The sequence below is a fragment of the Anopheles funestus genome, chromosome 3RL (genome assembly GCF_943734845.2).
Source record: "Anopheles funestus chromosome 3RL, idAnoFuneDA-416_04, whole genome shotgun sequence".
Lineage (NCBI taxonomy): Eukaryota > Metazoa > Arthropoda > Insecta > Diptera > Culicidae > Anopheles > Anopheles funestus.
In genome coordinates this window covers 32,028,518-32,050,527 of record NC_064599.1, presented here as the reverse complement: position 1 = coordinate 32,050,527, position 22,010 = coordinate 32,028,518, and the positions used below count along the sequence as shown (strand labels likewise).

At 41.0% G+C, this 22,010-nt stretch overlaps 1 protein-coding gene across 15 annotated transcripts in view; it reads right to left on the bottom strand.

Moving 5' to 3' along the window:
- Nucleotides 1-22,010, bottom strand: part of LOC125770974 (CUGBP Elav-like family member 4) — a 468,092-nt gene that overhangs the window by 242,687 nt on the left and 203,395 nt on the right. The window contains exon 1 of one of the 15 annotated variants that reach the window (XM_049441125.1): nt 19,491-19,893. The exons of the other annotated variants lie outside the window; for them this stretch is intronic. The gene's annotated coding sequence lies outside the window, so the exon portion shown is untranslated. Of the gene's footprint in view, nt 1-19,490; nt 19,894-22,010 lie in introns of those variants that run through there. 15 annotated transcript variants of the gene reach the window in all.

The following is a 22,010-nucleotide window of genomic DNA, read 5'->3' as shown; positions in this document are numbered from 1 at the left end:
CAGTACTGTGGTGGTGGGTGTTGTTTTGTTTCTTGTACGTTTTGGTTTAGCCCTTCTGTGAGAGCTGTTTTTTGGGGGGCTTTGAATTTTTATCAAACTTGTGCGACAGAGTGCATTGAATGTGTTCTATTTTTGTTTGTAAGAAAACTTCGATTTCTAGCTAGAAGTTATATAAATTTACTCACTTTTAATAGTAGTCATGCAAATAGGAAAATATGTCTGTTTTATTTGTTACTAAAACAGAAAATGTAGTTACACCTATTAGGAGGAAAAAAAACTTTTTTTGCCAATAAATTCATCTAGAACAGCAAGTAGAAAATAAATTTTTATTAAAGTAACACGACACAAAACGAAGAAAAAAACTCAGACACGGGTAGAAAACAATAGCTCTCTCCAAACGGTCTCCAAGTGTTTAACCCCAAACGACGACCTGACGAATGGTGGTGGTTTACCAGAACATTTGAAAAATGAAGAAACTTTTTTCACCGAAGCAGAGAAAACTCGTACATTGCACGTGCAATGGTTCATTTACTTCCATTTACACTCACATGCACACGGTGCATCGATATAACTATTCGTTCGTACTCCGATAATACCACACACGCGCGCACGCACACACATGTGCCCTCACACGGTGCGCCATCTTGAGCGTTGAAGGGCAACGAAAAGTAGCGCAATGGAAACGCGAGATAATGCTCCACCACACTGCTGGCTCTACAATGGTTGCACTGTCCTGGGCGATAATAAAAAGCTCACTCACCCAAACCCTCGGAGCACCATTTTTATCGTCTTTCCCAACGCAGGGCATTATCAGTTATGGTTCATATCTTTCCATCATCCGAAGCTGCCGTTCGAATACGTCCCGACGATTCACGTGTCCTTCCCTCCCCACACCCGGTGGAAAGTAACGGCTAAATAGCGAGAGTCAAGAAGAAGCGAAGGAACAGAAAAAAAAATCGCAACGAGTAAAAATCCCCGTAACAAGCAGCGAACCAGAAGCGTACGTATCGTGTCGGCATCTTTATATTTTGTAGCTCTTTCGGCGAAGATCAGACAATAAACCATTTTACATCGAAAGCAACATGTGCCCTTTTGCTCATCCTTTCTCGAACGCCCGGGCCATCGATTACTGTGTGTGGCTGCTTTTATCTCATCCTCTTAAGAAGTGCCCCGGCTGTCATCCAGGCTCCCTCTCAGTCTGTACGGCACTCAGCGAATCGCTCAACCGTGACTTGCATGGAGATAAACAACTATTAACACGAACGCAGCGGCGCGGGCTTGGCTGAAAAGTTATCGCCAAGGCCAAGGAGCTGCCCCTGTATGCAATAGCAAAACCGTCACCACTTTAAGGCGCACCACCACCAAAAAATTATACGACCAGTAATTCCCTGTTGCTTGTCAGTTTGCCTTCACATCTCACCCCCGAAGCCTTCGCTCAAAGGCATTTTCGTGCTAGTGCTAGACGTCACTTACTCGGGGGAAGCATGTTTTTTTTCGGTTTTCTCGCTCCCCCGGAATCTTCTGCTCGTGGCAACGATGGCGCTGTTTTACTGCAACTAACAGCTTCCCACCCGAGCCGCAAAACCGTTGCAAGTGGATATATAGAGCTATAAAAATCATAAAAATAATGACGTCCCTTGAAACAAAAGTCTTACCGAAAACGCCAACCAACGAAAATGCCCAAATGTCTCGCTTGATGTGTAGGATCGGCTTCGGCTTCAAGCGATCAAATCCTTCGAGTGGGATTTGCGTGGGGTTCTTGTTTTTTTTTTTTTTGAAACCAGTCATACCCATTTCCTGACAACAACATCACAAACCGCAAAAGAAGTAAAAACCACAAACACACACACACACCCGTTCTCACTCGCTAGAAAACCATTGTTTGGAAGAAAATCTCCATCTTCGTGACCACCAAAGGCTCAATTTTAATGCCGTCTCGTAAAATGTGTTTCCCTGCTGGCGGTTTTTTTTTGGTGGCACCGATGGTTCGTGTGGCTTAGGCCGGGATTGGCTGGCAGGAAATTATGATGCTTGGCGGATGGTTTTATCGTTTGGTGACAGGTTCGCACAAAATTTACTGCCATCCTAGACCGGTTCCGGGCGCTTTTATCGATGCGACAATTTTAGGTACACTTCAATTACGTTAAAAATGTGAAGGAGAGAAAAAAAACACACACACACACAACAAGTGTGGCGTTATTGTTTGCGACTAAGATGGGTAAATAGGAAAAAAACAAGGATTAAGATACATGGAAGAGATGTTTCTAAGAAAAAAGTTTGTCCTAAAGGTATGAAGGATTTGCTTTATCTTTGAAGGATATCATTATATGATTCATTGATGTATGCATCTAGAAATTGGACTGATTTAAAGATTTTTCATACGAGTTCCCTTTCACCTAACGGAGACTTCAGCTTTGCACAGCTTTCGTACGTACAGCTTTCCACAGTACGGAAGATAAAATTGATGATTAATTGTCACTACGAATACAGTTAAGTAATTGTGTTTAATGGTTTGTTGCTTTTACATGCTTCACATCGGACGAAAGAAGTTAGACATCGTGGCGTTTTTCGTGTCTACCAGAAGTATCCGATATACCATGTATATTATATTGAATAAACTTGCGGAATTCGGATGCTGAATTTTCTTTCTAATAGTTACCGTACGATTGGCGGGATTTTTAAGCGAAGAAGAGGGATTTTTTTTATTTGTTTTTCCTTTTATAACCTTTTCTCTGAGTGCCCACCGAGTGCCACCGGCACTCACAATACGACAGTTGCTGAAATTTGACGAAACCAGCAAACTGTCGGTTTATACCACTATTGTGATTCTTGTGTGAACATATATCTTCCCTTTTCTTGATAATCGACAAAGTGTCCAAAAGAAGTCTATTATCTTTCATATAGAAGCATAGTGACCATAAAGATCAGTGTGAATCTTAAAATGAAGATCATTCGAAAGCTTATCTCAACGTTCTCAAGAATAATTGCAATTTCCCAGAATATCAAGGAACTGGTGAAAATGTCCTCCGGCGAGAGGAAACTTTGAGATCTTGATAGATGGTAGCTAGACTTAAGCCACCTTCTTTATTAAGTAGAAAAACATGCACAACTCTTAAAAGATTTTCCTGAAGCAAGTACTTCAGATATTGACGATCAACAAAATGAATACTAAATTTCCCTATAGTACTTGCGATTATCTGTGATATAGCTAGTGATTACTGGAATTTTTATAACAACCGCATTTATGTGGTATACAATGGCTCAGAATATCAAGAAACGACGAGAGGGGGCTTTGAGATCTTGATGGATGATAGGCCTACACCTAATTGTGCAACGCCCTTCATCTAGAAGAAAAGCCATATAAAACTCCAAAAATGTTTTCCTGTAAGAATTCATTCCGACATTGACGATCAACAAAAGTAAACCTAAACTTCCCTTCAGAAGTTGGGGTGATCTGCAGTATAATCACAGAGTGCCTTCCGGAAATAGCCACTTCCATCATAAAGTATTACGTGAAGAATTTTCTAACATTTTTAACTGCCCTTGGACCTCTTATGATACTAAAACTTACTACTAATTGAGGATATTACTAACTTTCTATCAGTGAAGCATATTGGTTAATTACATTTAAAGGCCATATCAAAATCCCATGATCCTTTGATTGGTCTTCAGACGCGATCGACAGATCATATTTCGGAAAAAACTTCTAATGGAAGATGTGCTAATTTGGAGGTTAAAATGGAGTAGCGTTAAATTTTAAATACGACAAAAATCAAATGTTTTGCACCATTTCCGACTACGACTGATCCTAAATATAGGCAGTTCAGATATTCTTAGCGTAATTTTATTAAACTTCAATTTCAAACAAACTTTGATTCATTATATTGTATTGCATGATGTCATTGTAATCACTTTTTCAATTCTTTCCTTCTTTATTGCAAACATTAAGTATACATGATTGCATTTTACATTGCTCTGTTGTTGAAGCCAAATCAAAAGAAGGTTACAAAGTTTCATGATAGCGAAACACGTTACCTTTTTCTTTCGGGTGTTTCAAACACTTTCCCCCCAATAAAAAACACCGTTGAACGATCGTTTGTTCGACACAAGTTCGATAAATGTGTTTCACTCGATAAATGCCAATCTGATTGGTATCTTTATTCAATGGTCCTAGCAAATTGCCCCAAGACACCTATCTTCCATGCCCTTGCTTTACTGATCTAAATTGGAATTTATGCCTCACCCATGCAGGTTCTGTAAACGCATGCTAATGCCATTTACCTTTGAAGGCAATCGAAACCAGAACCAGTAACAGGGGTCTTGTTTCGAATGTTTCCACCCAGAAATGGCAACATTGCCTAGCAAATGTTCTCTCACAAACACACCCGGATACCATGTAATCATTTGTGGAAGTGTTTCCCAAACAGACGCTGATGACGCTTTTCCCTGCACCAGCACGAATCGTCCATAGCGCCTCCTGTCTGCCGTTGCTAAGTGCAGGGCAGTTGCAGGCGTTAGTAAATTTAGTTAATTGGTGCTACCGTTCGGACATCAAAAGGTTTCGATTTCTTCGTTTGCTTGTTCCGGCTGACGGAAAAACAATCCATCGATGAACGTTTCCCGAGCGGCGGGCCGTTGCCTTGGCCGGGCCGTGTTGCTGCACACTGTACTAATTGAATGAGGCAATACTTTAGTGTATCCTTCCCAGTAACTTCGGCCAACTTCACAAGCTTCGCATCCTGCACCGGTATGTTCCTTTTTGGGGTGGTCCGCTTTTGGGCGCATGTGGAACGTGTGTTGAAAAATGCAGCCTCGGCAGACGATGTCTGTACGGTATGGAATGGCTACAAGTCTAGAAGGCTGCAAAGACTCGGCAGAACGGTATCAGCAGAACGGAATGATACAGCTTTCGACAAAGCTCCTAATCCAATCAGTAAAAGTTTTTTTTTGCTTCTTCCTTCCCTTTACGTACCCCTTTTTTGTTGGCCCGGGGGGTCCACTACCGAGAGGGATTCAATTACAGGATCGATGCTTTTAGAGTGAAAAATGTGATACGAATTTCGGCTCGATTGAACTTTATGCTGGCGAACGGTTTGCTATGGTCTGTTTACTAAAGTGTGTCGTAAAATTGCGCCAAAAAATATATAACCTCGCACCGCCCTTCCACTTGCCATCTCTTTGCCTACTTCTGGTTGACTTTGCCTTCCCAAAGAGGTACAAACACAAAGTTTGTAATGTGTTACACTGCATTTACTACGGTGCGTGGGATTGGTCCGAATTGGTGAAAAGCTTTATTAGAGGCGTTTGTCACGAAGCGCACCATTTGCGTTGGCATTATCATAAAAGGATCATGCAACATGCTTATCGTACCCGTCGATGTATTGAAAACTGCTAAACTGGAATGTGAATTTTAGTACCGCACAGTTTATTTAGCTTAAATGGCCATGTCATATTTTGTGAATTGATTGATATCACACCGATGGCAGTTAGCATCAAATATGTTTTATAAAAATTTAAAAAATGCGAAGATTAAGTAAATAAGTGATAAATATTATGATTTATTGACTAACACGTAACACATTCCGTTTTAAAATGTTTAAAATATTGTTAAAATAAATTTGATTTTGTGTGGACTTATTTAGTCAATAGCACAGTTATAAGTGTGCTCATGTTTAATAATGATTTCAGATTTCAAATCATATCTTTTTAAATTTGTATGTTTTTATTTCAATTAAATATACACTCATTGAAATAATTCCCCATTTTTAACCATCAAATGTTCCAACGTTATCACTAAATATTCTTGTTTGAAGTTCGAAAGAAAAAAAAACTCTTCTTTTTGTACAATAAGCAATAAGAGAAGGATATACGAATATTCTGTTTCAAGATTTGACAAATGTTTGCCTTCGAATATCACCAATGGAATTTAGAACAAGTCACATGTATTTGTGTTTCTTTTTTTAAATAATCTTTTATTTTGTTAAGGTTGTTCACTATGAAATCCAATATGTTTAGATATCTTGCCATAATATTTGGACATGGTCGATGAATTTGACGTTCCTTTCATAAGGTTTGGGAACAAAAGTTCTAAGGAAATTCAGCCATTTTAAGATGTCCAAAATGCGAAAGTGTGGAGATAAAGAAGTGCAAGGACTGGATTTGTAGGATATTCTGTGTGGCTGACACTAGTTTTAAAGGAGACATATCAAGCCTCTGAATATTATCAAGCCTCTGAATATTACGGGTCTTGTTACTTACGAGGATAAATACTAACCTTGAATGCACCGAATAATTAGATGTAGAGGTTATTCAACGTCTCTCATTCTCTCGTTATCTCTCTATCTCTCTCTCTCTCTCTCTCTCTCTCTCTCTTATTCTCTCTCAATCTTTCAAGGGTTAGCACTTGTTTCCACTTACAAATCTAAACTAGATTCGAACCACGATCGTCAGTGGATTAGCCCCAAAGGCCTAGACATTCGAGTCCAAAAGATTCTCCAAAGAATACCAAGAGTTGGGTTGTATTCAACAAAAATAAAAAAGCATTAAAAATAACGAAATTAGCAGTAGATATTTAATGCAAATATTTAACAACCAATGAAAATCGATATTTATCGTTTTGTTCCAACTGATAACTCACCCGAGTGGCTGTTCCAGTAGATTTCAATACCCAAAATCACCCATACAATACAAAATGCATGGGCATTAACATGGTGATGATATTCGATTGTATCAACGCTGATCAACTAGACTCTAACCACCATAAGGTGGCATCTTCATCTGTTTCACTTCATCGTTCTTCCCTTACCGACGGAACCACGACGCACGCATAATCTTTCTACGCTACGGATACTTCCAGCCAGCGTTCGATCTCCAGCCGTGTCACAGTTATGTCTGGAAATTATGCCGGAAAGCTCACCACAAACGGCAGTCCACCCCCCCCCCCTCCTCCCCCACAACACGGCTTAATGAATTGATTATTGCATGGTGGAGAGATAGTTTCACAATGTCTCACGTTACCCGGTCGTATCGCTTCGCAACAAAACGATTATGTGCGATTGGCCGGGCATGTTTGATGCCCTATGCCCTTGTTCGCACCTTGCGACTGACCATCAGCGGTGTTATCCTTGAGCGGCACAGCCAAACCCGATCCCGAACCCCCCGACACGGTGCGTATCTTAAAATGCTCGGCAAATGGCAGGGCGAAGTACGAGACCACCACGATTTCCGTACCACGTGCCAGCTCATAGCAGGGATCCGGAAAACGTCCAGCGCAACATGGCGAAACAGTTCGTAGCGAAGACATGACCTCCGGGCATGGCTTTTCCGAATGGAACCCCCCTGTACTGTTGTAGCACATTCATTCCAAACACGCATCAGAAGCGCATTATCATGCAGTCAGTGAGCATTAGATGCAATTTTCTCACAACAGCATAGCCACACGTGACCTACGCACACAGTCGCTTTTTGGGCTGAAGGTTTTGCCAACAGTTGCCGATGTGTTTTGTAACGTCCGAAGCCGAAACAGTGCATCATCGGTGGTGTAAGAAAATTAATTCGATATCAGTGCATACCGAAGGATGTGATAATGAAAAGATGTTGAGCTGTTGAGTAGACATCGAGCACCGAGCACTCCTTGGTTCCGGTGTAACATCAGCCGGGTATCACTTGAACCATGGCATGGGGTCAATTTTTCAACGGCAACCCAGGGTGAACCGAGTGGGGCAAGTATATCGAGGCAAAACAGACAAAACCATATTTTCCTTTCACAAGCTAATTTCTAATTTATGTTTGTGAAGATCATTTCAGGTGTGCACGGTGTGTGCAGTTACATTTATAAAGCGGTTTTGCTAACGCAGCATGAGATTTTCCCATTCACCTTGCTTGCAGGTCGATAGATCGGCTTTACCTGGACCGAACGAAAGACTTCTGTTGTGCTATGAGAAAATCAGCAAGACATCCGTAAGGCCTCGTGCAGGCCTTACGCCTTGTTCCAACATTGTTATTTTATTCAATTCCATATTTATTTACAAACGGCCCTAACACTAACACTGCCAACAATGTGCAAGTGTACGAGTAAAACATGAATGCAGTCAGCAAGCAATGACCTGACAATTGCAATTGCAATGCATCGGTTTAGCTATCAAGACACTTACGGTGCCCGGTGCAGGATGGTGAAAGATAAATTTCCTAGGCCCATTTTCCATTTCCTTCCCAGCTGCTCGAAGCCACCACACCAGCAAATGGTAGACGCCGAAGTTGAGAAGCGGTCTAAGCCAGTACAGGGTTTGGGAAAATGTTTTATTACAATTAGCATTCACCAAGGAAATGAAGCGGTTAAGGCAGTCATTAAGGTGTTTCCTTAATGAAAAACAAAAGATTGTGGTTTTGACTCTCGCAACGGTTCCGGCATTTGGAAGAAAATCCCTTGTCAAAAGCAACCATTGCACCGTTTAAGGCATTGAACGGGTGTGGGATGAGAGACCTGAACCCGCCCGAGGACGGAAACCCATTTCCGTTTTCGGAATAGGGGGGGGGGGGGGGGGGTGGGAGGTTTGGTTTCGGTTTATGAACCATTTTCCATTTATCATTCGATGGAGATTTTAATTAAAACCAAATCGTTGTCGCAAGGCTACGTTTCGTTTGTGACGGCCGGAGTTTTTTTTCTGAAAAATGATCAACTTTTAAGCTCTGTTTGGTTTGGGAATCCCCCGGTTTTTCCTTCACTCGCCGGGAACTTTCTGTCCTTCCGCGCGCGCGTGCGTTCCGGCTTCTCAACGGAAATGTGTCCCGGAAACTGCAAAAAAGATAGGAATCGATTCACTGCTAACGATACGGGAAAATTACGATGGTAACAAATTTTCCGCCTTTTTGCACGCTGTTTGCTCTCCAAGTTTTTTTTATGTGTGAGTGTGTGTGTTTGTATCGATAGGCAAACAAAGGGATAAAGAAAAAGGGATACAAGGAGTGTAGCAAGAAAATGGCGACAACACAATCCTTCAAACTAACTGGAATTGTTAGAAAAAAGTAATAGCAAGAAAGGCTTTTGCTAACTCTTGCTGAGTTCGAGAAGCTCAGCACACACACATACAGGCAGTCACCCAACCTTGGCAACCGAAAGAAATGAAGCGGTAAGAGTGAACTCGGTTCCGGCAGTATATCCGGAAGAAGCCAAGAGGAAAAAAAAACTTCCACTCTCGATCATTATAAAAGCTGGCAACGAGTTCTCGTTTAAGGCGTTCACATTCAACGGTTCTATTGGTGCGCTCACTTCAAAGCAGTATAAAAACGCTCAAGCTCGAGGTGCGGGAACTGGCAAATCGGGTTCGGAAGATCTTCACACTTTGGCTTGCGGCCGGCAGTTGAAACTACCCTAGAGTTCGAAAAGCATTCATCAAAGAAATAGAGAGCAAAAGCAAAAAAAAAACAACTGTTGCCCGAGAAAGTGAAAGAGAGAAAAGCTCCCGAAAGCATGCCCTTTTTAGAAAACTGGCCAAAAAGACCGAACCGAGGCCACGGGGTGCGGTAAGGCGCGCTCCAACCAATCCAAAATTCGGTTGCGAACTTTTGTGTAAATTGAAACATTTTAACGGTTTCGTTGAGTTGGTACCTTTGGCTCGTGCTAGCTCTTAGAGGACGGTGAGCTGTTTTTACCTACGGAAAAAAAGCTTTTTCCTAGCTTTTTCGTCTTACAGTTTTGTACCGGTTCCGGTTGCATCAACGGTTCCATCCGTTTCGAAGCATTCGTTCGATTTCGCGATTTGGCGCGTATGTGTGTGTCTGTAAGTTTTTCCTAGCATAAAATCAGCACGGTCACACGACCAAAAACGTACAAAAGGGATCGGTGGAAAAACCCACCATGTCCGGATACTCAAGACGAATCCTGCAGGATTCCAGTGTATGATTTCTTTTGCTGCATCAAATCCGTACAAAACACTACCACTTTTATTCGCCTGTTTTTGTCCGACTTCGGGACCACTTTCTTAACCGGCACGCTCGTCGTAGTAGTAGTGGTAGTAGTGCTGCATTGTTCCGATGCAAGCAGCGGAAAAGTGAAACTTCGATAGAGTTGAGGTGCCACTGGAGAGGGGATAAAGCGAGATCCTTCCGATCCGTTCAACAACGATCCTTTGCTGATGGTACAATAGCAACCAAAAAAAAAAGGAAAGAAAACTTGAAGAGAGTGAAAAATAAAACAGGAAGTATGTGGCTCGGGAAAAGTTAGTACCAAATTTAATAATAGTCGGTCATGGCTGAGCACAAATTTATTAAGTTGCATCCTTCGAGGCAGCTGCAAACGTACGGCTGGTGCTGGGTTTGGAGCATGGTTTTTGATCCTCTTTGAAGTTTTTTTTTTCTGTTCCGTGAAACTTCACTCCATTTCCGGTAGTTGCATTTCCACTGGGAAAGTAGTAGTTAGTTCATGTAGTATATCACCGATCCACACACACAGACTATGCGTTCGTCGTATTATGATTTTTCTTCTTTCGTTTGTTTGAAGCGTTTAAACGCAATGTTGTGCGTGAGATGTACGAATTTTTGTGACGCTTCTTGTTTTTTTTTTATCGTAATGATTAACTAGATCATATCTGCCATTTTTTGTCTCAGTAGACAAAATTTAAGCAACAGTCCGGATGGGATTTTTTACTGATCCTACCGAGGGAATGCGCTATTTTTATTTGTGATTAATTTAAAATTAATTATTTCTCTTTAGTCCAGGAAATTATTTTTTATTTTTTAACACTAGAACTCTCGTATTTGAATTTTCCGAATTATTCAAACTTAAAAAAAGTCCGAGTCCAACAATTAAACCACAATAGTTGCACAATTTTACATTCTTTTCTAAACAATAAAGTCCAATCAAAACAGAAAATAACATATTCGAAAACCATTAAGTAATCACCAATAAAAAAGTGCTAAAAGTCATGGAATTCTAGTGTAATATATTTACCCTTTTCGATATAAGTTGTATGCTATTGTACGCATTATTTTCTGAAATGAAATGTATGTTTTCGCTATTTTTGTTAGGAAGCAAAATAGAAAACATCATTGCTCAAATATTTTGAAAAAAATTTAAAATTCCCATTTTTTTACACATTTTTCTGTTCCATCTGTTTTGCAATGTCAACTCATGGTATATCATGAAACTGCTATCTGTTCGCAGATTATCTTCTGCAGCATCGGTCGGATATATCGTTTATTTGCCAAAAGCAATGCTGTCCCACTCCCGGCCAAATAACGGAGTGATAATTACTATGTCGCCTCACTGTTGCCGAGCACAAAACGGGGTTAGCTCGAGATGGTTTACGACGTTGTTCGAGAACGGTGCATCTGACAATTGAAGCGAGTGGCCCTATAATTTACTCACACCCCAATCTGCATCACCAGAATCGTGGATGAAAGGACACGGACCCTCGCCCAACCCATCCATCAGTGTCCGGCAAAGGGGCAAACAATCTCCAAAAGCCTGCCCTGAGCGACACACCGACAACCGTTCCTACTGGGTTTCCGTGAAAATGGTGGAGGTGGAGAATTGCTCCCGGGCCCAGTGTCCAAGCAAAACCACCGTTGCTGTGGTTGCACTTTGCCCGGGAATAAAATTGCTAATGACTTTCGAAATTACACAACGCCACGGCACATGGCAAAGGGTTTTGATGGGCATCATTCTCTTCCGTACCGTGGCAGAAGAGGTCATCATCTAGCGGGCATGTTATGAAGTTCGTTTACTGCTGAAGCTGAATAACTTCCGGCCGAGTGGACGCAGGGAGAAAATAGAATGGAGGGTAGGAGGCATTTTGTTCCCCTCTGCTAGACTGCATCACGTTTGTCACGAAACATTGCAAAATGCATCTTTTTGTGTAAGTGGTGAAAATCGATCCCCTTGATACGTATGTTCCCGTGCAGTCGAAAAGACCCCGCGATTTTGTCGTGAGGCCCTCCCCCGGGTGGGTGAGGAATTATTTATTTAAATGATTGATTAAAATCCGTTTAATGTAAATGTAACAGCAGGGATAAGCTGTGCAAATGCGAAGCATTATTGAATTTTCGGCTCTCAGCACACATACAAACACTATTCACGGGGGAACCATTACAGGAGAAAGCGATAAGAATAAGGATAAAAGGTGCCCCTGGAGTTCTAGTGCGCCCAGGTAGAAAGGATGCCACTTCAGTACACCGGGAAGCATCATTAGCTACGACGCGAAGGCTCCCGATGGGTCACCCTCCGTTGGTCGCTTTATGCAAATGTCAGCAAAAGTTTGCACCAATAGCTTTACTACACCGGACGACTTGGCTATTGGAAATTACAGATTACCGTGAATGTAATGGGTGGATGGAGTTCCTTCTGAGTGCACGATCGGCGGTAATCGGGTGCGAGCGTACATTCAGTGTGCCCAAAAATTTTACCACACGCTACCAGACAGCATAGAGAGAGAGAGAAAGAGAGAGAGAGAGAGAGAGAGAGAGAGAGAGAGAGAGAGACGGCAGATAGTAGTGGAAATCCTTTTCCCGGTACCAAATCCCGACAGTGGAAATGCGTTACTGAAATGGGACTCGAAATGTGGAAAACAGGATTAAGACTTGTGCATGACACACATACACACATGTTTGTACAGACACATTCACCTCCGATTGTGTACCACGGCATAGCGACACGGACCGCACATCATGCCATCAATGCCGGACGGAATGCTGCACTGCCAAAGCGTACATATATTAAACGGATTGCAAGTGTTACTTCGGCTTTTTCGGTTCAATCTATTCTGATGCATGGGCTGCTCAGTCAACATTGGCTGCATTCGCTGAACTCTGGCACTCGCATTAGTTCTTCGCTAAAGTACCTTAATGCATCTACCCCGGTTCCCAGCAAACGCACACACCGGCCACATCGGGCAGAATTACGAATTTCTTCATCTCACCCGGGGAAAGCGGAGGGAATTCAACGGGAATGTGAAGACAGACGGTTTAGATTAGGGCTGCAGCTGATAAGCGTAGAACAGGAGACCTTGTTACTGGTTTGTCTTCTGGTGAGATATCGACAATGTTCAACTTCATTAAGCCTTCAACCGAGTACGTACGAGAATATATTGCGAACAGGTGAATACCATTTTATTTATAAGGAATATATGTTAATGTTTTTTCTTCTATATTTAAATTTATTAAATCATTTCATCAAACAAAGAGATCTTTCAACACTAAATTTTGAAAAATTTTCATAAAATACTAAGTACGGTTAAATACATTATTCTTTGACAGACTAAATATTAATGTCTTCTAATAATAATTTTAACGCGTTAGTTCTTTACTTGGAAAACATCATGAATGATCAATAGAGAACTTATCACTGTAAGACATTTTTCGTTTCACAAAGACAGACCCCATGCCATTCCCTATATCCACACTGCAAAAAATCATACCTCGCCTATGGCCTTCACCCGGCAAACAACAACAAAAACCTAAAAAAAACGAGAGACTTCGTTTCTTAGCTCTTAAGCGGCTTCACTCCGGCACATTGTGGCCGATATCATAAGTCAACATAAAATATTCAAACACTAAAAAGAGGATTTAGACGACCGATATTAATGTCTTTTTGTGAGAAATGTCCTCCGTAAAGGCGAAATTGACGATGCACGGCACCAACCGACCAGCCGTACTTCCCTTTCCTGCACCGATTTACCGATAAAAAGCCGTCAACGTCAAAGTCATCGTATTTTTGTGATCGCTCCCGAAATAAAATCATCCCCGGGTTTTTGGCGGTTTTTTTTTCTGGATGGTGAGGGAAAATTGCACAAGCAGCCCCAACACTTTGGCCACTCGCTTTGCCCCGTTCTGGTGCTGAAAATGGTTCTTTCTGCTTGCTGAATGTTTGAAAATAAAAAAAATAAAACCTCCCCAGTAACAAAAGGATGCTGGGATTCGTTTACCTCTGCAGCCTGAACAATTTAAGCTAGCCTTTTTCATCTCTAATTTAATACCACCAGCCCCCCTTCTGAAATAGGCTTTCTTGTGGCCATTAGCGAGATTTATAAAAAAAAAATGAAGAAAGAAGATGCTTCTTACATTTTGTTGTACATTCACCGTGCGCAACAGAGTCGTGTTTGTTGTGAAGGGAAGCAATAAAATGGATTGCGTGCACGGTAGGAAGATTTATGTTCTGATTTAAATTCACCATACTTTCATTTTTGTTTTGTAATTTTTTTCTCCACAAATAAAGACTTTTCAATAAGCGTCTTATTGTACAAATTTTAGGCAAGAAAAAAAAACTTCACCACACGTACGCTCTTTTATATTTTTTTAATAAAACATTTTATTAATAGCTTCAATCAGATTAAGCTTCATCCTGAAATGATTTATCAAAATGTACAAACACCATTAAAGCTCGTTTTCGGGACGTTTGCATTAAACCTTCCCTTTACACGCCGGATGATCGACTTACAGCTTAACCGAATGGCGACATACATACAACACAGACACACTTTACGGTTCACATATTTGGAACTCATAAAACGTATCGTGGCGGAACCGGGCCTGGTCCTGAGCGGTTCGGGTTTAGTGTTCACCCCGAACGGTTCTCCAGCGCCGACCGATTTTAATTGACTGTTAACAAACGAAAATTATCGCGCCACTGGAGCGTATTACAGCGCGTAAAATTTGCCAATCCCTCAAAATACCTTCAAGCCTTAAGGCCGTAGCACTTCGTCCGTATCTCTACCGAGCGCACACATCATATCTCACAGGAGAACATTTAGCACATCGTAAAACTGTGCCATTTTGAGTGTGTGAAGGTGGGGGTCACAATTTAAAGTGATATTCCCCGTTCGGCTATGGAGCATCAGGGCACCCTGGTTTAACCTCTCAGTGGCACCGTGCCATCCTTTACATGGTACGACACCCACCAAAAACCGACACTTGCAGAAATGTCAGTTAATGTCAAAATATGTTCACTCGTCCACCATTGTCTTTGTGAGTTGGAACCTGTTCAGAGCAGCGTCCGGACGCTAGTAGGAAGCATTTGTGATGGCGTGATGAAACGAAATTGCACCCAAAAGCAGAAGAAGACGCCTCCACCTCCACCATGTATTCTTTCCATCCCTCCACAACCGGTTGACAAAACTTTCCGAAGGGGAAAGTTTTGTTGGTGTGCGGAAGAATGTTTAAAATTTCATGACAAATATTTTTCACTTAAAGCTGACAGATGCCACACTTGAGTGACTTCGTTCGAATCGTCCCAGCGATGGTTGGATGTTTGGAAGTACATTCTAGAGGTGTGTGCCGTTGACAATTCTACCTCTATCCGTGCGATAGAGCCCACTTCCCGTGCCAAAATGGAGAAGAAACCCCGGTTCAACGACGATTCTTGCAGAAGCTTGATAAAGTTTCGCATACTTCGAGTAGCGAAGTGTACTTCTTGCACTGATCTGTTCACTAGTCTGCATCTTGTCGCTCGCTCGCTGTCAGCTGAATAGAAACGTTCAATTTAGAGGGTAAAAAGACTCGAGCGATTTTCCTTCCATTTCGTATCATATCGTAAGGAATGCCAAGATTGGGATCAATTTGTAGCAAACTGATTTAAATGTCAACTTTCTGTTTTTTTTTCGTTTGATACCTTGATACATCTTCAAACTAGTAATATTCTCTTTTAGACTTTTGTTGCATCTTTATTTCAATTGTTGATACGATAAGCAAGGGACGTACTGTTACAGTTTTGGCAATAGTTAAATCGTTCATATTTAAACGATGTGTTCTTGCCATACATACAAAAACACAAGGAACCGAACGATTTGCACATCATCCCATACGGGGGTTCGCGTGTAGAAAAGAAATAATTTTAATGCCAATACGTGCTTCAGGTGCTCTTCCATGCTCCATTACAGAACAGTTTCGTACCACACGTAGCAATAGTGTGAAAACTATCGCAGCAAAAGGGCTACCATAGGATTACTAGAAAACGGACAGGAAGCGTGTATGGATGATATTTTGCCAACACACCAACCAGCAACTACAGCTGCTTTATTCAATAAAGACGGAAGACACATCCCCAGGTGTGAATAATTGACTTGCTCCGTGCCACTGACGAACTAAACCCTGGTACACAATAGCATAAACTTCAAGATGACACGCGCTCGGTGCAACGTACATGTGTGTACGCCAAGTGTGCGCGTACGCCTTCCCGTAGCGTGAAGTGAAATCGGAGAATAATAGCCGCAATTATGGTGGCGCTCCATTTTGTATTCAAATCAGGTGGGACTAATCATTAGCCTTCTCGCTTTCAGTGTGCATATTGGGGTTGAGTTGGAGCTCGGCCGAAGAAAGCCCAGGCTGAACGGCATATCGATGCAGATTGGTTGTTCGAGTGCAACATCATTTGCAATTGCAACTGACATATAGTTTTAGAAATTATTAAGAATTTCAAACACTATTTTTGGTCTTATATTTAAGTAATAAATGTGTTTTGAATTGTTTAAATTTATGTTTCTGCTCCAAAACATGATTACAAAACAATTATTAAATAAGTATTTCACTTAAAAAAATCACTTCAGGAAACAGAACTTCCAAAGGTCAGGTATTTTTAACAAGAATTCTCATTCTTTTCAAGTCGACTCCATATTCTTGCGAGATTGTATGCAAAATTGTATCTGATAAAGCGACTGAATAAAAGAATTATTAAAGAATTATAATAGTAAGTTATGCTAAAAAGAAGAGTGTAATGTATTCGAGTTCTTGGGATAATTGTCGTTTATGTATATGCCTTTAGACGATGGGCAAGGATATTAAATCCCATGCGGATGCAGGACTGAGTTTTCAATTACGAGTAAATGAAGTCAAGAAAAGCCAGAAAAGGCAGCCCAAAACAGCTTGAGGTTACAGGTCGACAAAAGAAGAAAAGTAGAATTTAAGTATCAATAGAAGTACCTTTTCTGGATTTGTTGCAAGCTGAACTAGAATGTGTAGAAGTAGATTATTTTCCCAATTTCTGAAACTTTTTAAAATTAATTCTATACAAAGCATCTACGACATGTATTATTCGTCATGTTGGAAAACTTTGCAAAGAATTGATTTTAACTTGCAATAGGTCCTCAAACAACGATTCGACATCTACCTCCACGAAATTCAGTTCAACTTGAAAATAATCCACAAATGGTTCCAAAGTTTACACCTGAGCTCTGCAGCAATGTCCAAAGCCTCCATTAAAAATAGAACCGATTACAATTAAATGCCTCCCAGCACTCTGATGCCAATATCGGGATCGTTCGAAGTGAAAAAGTTAAGACGCTCTATCCAATTATGATAAAACAAATCCACTCTATTGAGCAGATAAATGACAGGCAATAGGAAGCTAAGGAAAGCAGAAAAGAAACTCATCCTACCTAAGCATAAAGCACTCGCAACAACGGCGCTTACACTTGACCCCGAGCATCATTATCGGGGGCAGGAACAATCCAATCAGCAGCTGATTGAGACAAAGAAATACGCCAGCCCGAAAGGTGGGGGCCTGTTTCGTGCCCGAGAACCCTTTTTCAAACATTCTTCTAATTGGGCCCCCGTGCAACGAAACGACATAATCAAATCACCAAAAGCTTGGGAAATATTCTTCGTTACCAAAAACCCTTCCCGTGTCTTTGCACCGTTGGTCTTGGAATGGTTTTTTCTTCCTCCGGTGTCCATCTACCATCTTGCGCTTCTCGTGCTTAGTGCTGGCAACCGTGTAACGAATGGCATCAAAAATAAGCTTCGTAAAATGTACCTTCCAAAAATCGGTTCTGTAAGATGTTGGACGACAACATGCCCTAAAACATAGCGTACTTGTGGCAGTATGTGTCCACTGTTCTGTAGCATCGGCACTGTACGGAAGGGAACAGAAGTGAAACCAAAAAGAAGGGAAAAAACCGTTGACATCATCGTCCGAAGAAGTTGCTGACGTGCCCGGATGTCGTTTGCTAGTTTTCGCGTTCGTTCAACACGACCTGGCGAATGTACCCCCGGCCGCGTCACAGCGGACAACACTCGGACGGTTTACAAAGTGAATTAAAAGCATGGGAAAAAGTTTTCGCTTTTCCATTTCGTTCGCCTTACGAACATACATACACACTTGCATCCATTGTTCCATCTCACCATCAAGGATGGACAATGTTGTTTTTCCCTTCTTTTTGCTTCTTCCTTTTTCGCCGGAAATGATAATGGTTCTTTACCATTTTTTTGTTGTTGGTCTTTTTATCTCGCTTTTCGATTACAAGTTATGCTTTCCAACCGTAAGTTGACAATGCAGTCGAGTTGTTGCAAAAGAAAAGGGAGGAAAAGCAGCAACAGAATGCAACGTCGGGTGAGCGCATTCATAAATTGTTTTTATGCATCATACGTGAATTTCATCGAAATGTAACCAATTTTGCACGACCATTTGCTGTTCGTTGGGAAGCTTTAATGGTTTAAAACGAAAAGCTTGAAAGATGTGTATGAGATAAAAATGTTAGTTAAGATAAGAGGTGTGTGATTGTTAAAGCATTGAAATATGGGGTAATATTGTCTTTGTTATACAAGAATATTTTAAAACTATTTTAATGAAATATTGTTCAAAAGGTTCAAAAGGTTCAAAAACTGTTCAAAAGGTAAAATTACAGCCATAACCAAACATTTTCAAGATGATCGAAAATATATTAAGCTTGACGTCCTTACAACTTTCCGAGCCTTGGTTAAAATTATTGTCAACATTTGACAAAATAGACCTGTCAGAATGTTTTTAAAGGCGTGAGTTGAGAATGCTTTGCAGAGAATCGATTTTACTTTGAAAATCCTTAAAAAAATGGTATAAAGATTTTACTTCTACTTGTAAATCTTGTACTTAAACATGAAATAATAAAAAAAAAGTTAAAATTACTTATTCAACTCTGCACAAGTATTTTAACAATTAAAAGCATAGATAAGAAAATTGATATCTGTTTTATTTAAAGTATTTTTGAACTCAAAGCAAAGATTTAATTTTCTCATTTGTATGCTCTCTCGGATATTGTTTTAATTTTCTTCATCAGTTTTCACGCACCCGAACGAGTGTCGGCAACGCAACCACTAAGCCATGTTCGCATGTTAGTGGTCTACAAAATTGTTTATACTTCTCCGAACCACGTTATAATCTAACTTATCCGTGACCCTAAACCCCATTAATCCGGGTCCCCATTGTGGCGCATTTAGTCGCATAATGAAAATTAAAACATTCGCAACCGGTGTGGAAGGATTACGATTGGTTCCAGCGAATTGGTTTTCCTTCCACTGTGCTGCATAAGCGAATGTTTTGAACCTATCTTCCCGCCTGCAAGACGCTAGCCAAGATGAAGATTTAGGTCTTAAATCTAGTTGCGTCCCCCAAAAAGCTGACTTTTGGCCAGATAGCGGACAAGCTGGGAATGTTCTATTCCCTCTTGCTGGCGAAATAGCTGTCACTAAATCAGTGGATTAAAACTGCGAAATAAATTAAAGTAATGACTGCTTAAGCTTGTTTGTACCTGTTTCCTAGCGTTCCGATCCAACCGGCTCCATTTTGTCCAGGTTTTTTGGTGAAAATTGCTCCAAATACGAAGAAAAGCACAGTAATTCAACGAAGTAAAATGTGTATAATGGACACTTTCTGCTTTAGGATATGTTTGTAAAGTGAATGTTAGAAAATGTGCACACTAAACAACCACACAATTACAGCTCCAAATACAGCTCCACAATCCGGTCTTTTTGATGACCCTTCCCATAAAAATGGTTTCTTCCCGATTACGCAAAAAACACAACTACACAATGCAGTATTTGCGTGATTGTTGGCCAGTGGAACGCAACGTATCTTCCCGTTTTTGCCCCGCCTGGATGTTGTACCACCTGGATGTGGCCTGAAGGATTTACCGTGGTCGACACGACCTCGACAGATTATCTCTGGTATATAGATAACCGTGCAAAACAGCAAAAGCACTGATTTAATTGACTTTAATTACGTCTTTCACTCAACTCGCAGATTGTTAGTCGTTTTTCATTAAGCTAATGGCATGGAGCTTTCATTAAAATAGCGCACAGGTGCTTAGTTAGGGGGTGCTGCCATCAAATCGGTCCGGTTTTGCTAGTATTGAAGGAGATTTTTTTTATTGTTGCAATCACGAAATGTATCAACACAATTAAACACAATCTTTCACTTTCTGTTCGGTCGAAGAATCCGTCTTGCAAGATGATAGGTTGTACTTTCCGTACTTTGCACTAGTCACTAGTAGAAAGGAAGTTATTTACTTTCGAAGTCACTCATCACTTAAATTGTTCTTCTAAATTGTATACACAAACTACATGAATTACTATTGAGCACAAAACAAAACTGATCATTCAATTTGTATTCTTTCAAAAATCACGATTTTTCTTTGTCCATCCGTATCCACTCCACAATAAATCGGACAAACCTGCTGCTGTACGTTTCACTTTCCTTCCGTTTTTTTTACCGGGGCAGAAATTAGCGGATTTGCTCTATCTGCAAATGCAGCATGCAGCGTATTCCACCTGACGTGCAGTATGGTTCAGTTGCCGTTGCATTTAATATGCAAAGAGCATGCAATATTTTTTCCGGCACCCAATCCCAATCCCCGTTTTTGTCTCGCACGCATGCTTTCCAAACGGCGTCCCGATCGCTATTACGGCCCAACGTTCATCGCTCGCTTCACGCCTATACATAAAACCATTTGCCATCTCGCTCGCCGCTCGCTGTTGCTATGGTGCGCCATCAAACATTTGCTCCCGCTGTAGTGGTGCTGTTGCGCCAGACCCGAAAGTGGGGTCCTCGCTCATCTCATTACTTTCATTGGAGCGTGCGATGAAAATCCAGCAACAGGCTGTGTGAAGATGGAGTATGGGCACGAGTGTCCCATCACGATAACCTGACCGCTTGTCATATGTGAGAAGGAGAGAGAGAGAGCGAAAGATTGCACCTCGATACAGGACACTAGGGGATGCGTTAGTAGTGGCGCAACATCGTTTTGCATCCACGCGTATCGGGGGTTGTTTTGTTGGTTCGGTCCGGTTTGCCTCATATTGAAACCCCCCCGGTTAACATAGTAACCGATGCCTTCCATCGACGTTTTTTGTCCGAATTTTCTCCCGCCCCACCGATATGATATGCTTGATCCTTGTGCTGTTTGCCCTTCGCGACGATCGATGCTAAAACGCTTCAACCGACAGGTGGCGCAGCTTTTTTCAAAAAAGGGGTTTCTATTTAGATTTTTCCACCAAGGGCACGAAATAGAGATTACTCTGTTTGTGTTAGCACCGGACCGTACCCTGCATATTAACGATGGCTTACGCGCCCGATTTCAATACACACGATTGTTGCGAGGGTTATTTTTTTGGATTTTTCCCGCACTAAAGTTGATCTTAAATTAGTATCCCAAAAATTTTATTCGAATAAAATAAAGTGGGTGTAATTTATCCAACTTTACTTAATATTTGTATCAAAAGAGGGCAAAAGCAAGGCGTAGTGAAATGTCTAGAAATTATTAAACTACATACCCATGGTAACATTTCCGCTGGAGTGGGCGTCAACTTAATTACTTCGCATGCTCGATCTGTGATTGATCATGCGCTTTGGTGTGACAAGTGTGTGTCGGTGTGTGTGTGTGTACAGATGCAAATAAAGTTATGATTTTTTCTTATCAATCTCACCGGTATTATTGTGTGATGTTTTGCTTTTAGATCGTAACTAGATATTGCTGTATATTTCGTGATATATTTCTTAGTTTTGTTTTAATCTCACAAAAAGAATTTCTTAAATATTTTCTTCCCACTATAAGTGCGTTGGAATGTTTATTTTTGAATTTTTGCTTGCCAAACGTATCACTAAATTTATAATTTAAATTCTTACTGCTGTTGTGGCATTTTGCAAAATAATGTTTAGCGTCTTATGATGCGAAAGCATCTTCAACCAAAAATTCCACATCCAATGTTACAGCTTACTTTCGCTCTTGTGTCTTCGTCTTTGAAAATAAAGCACCAGCGTATGCATGCATGCG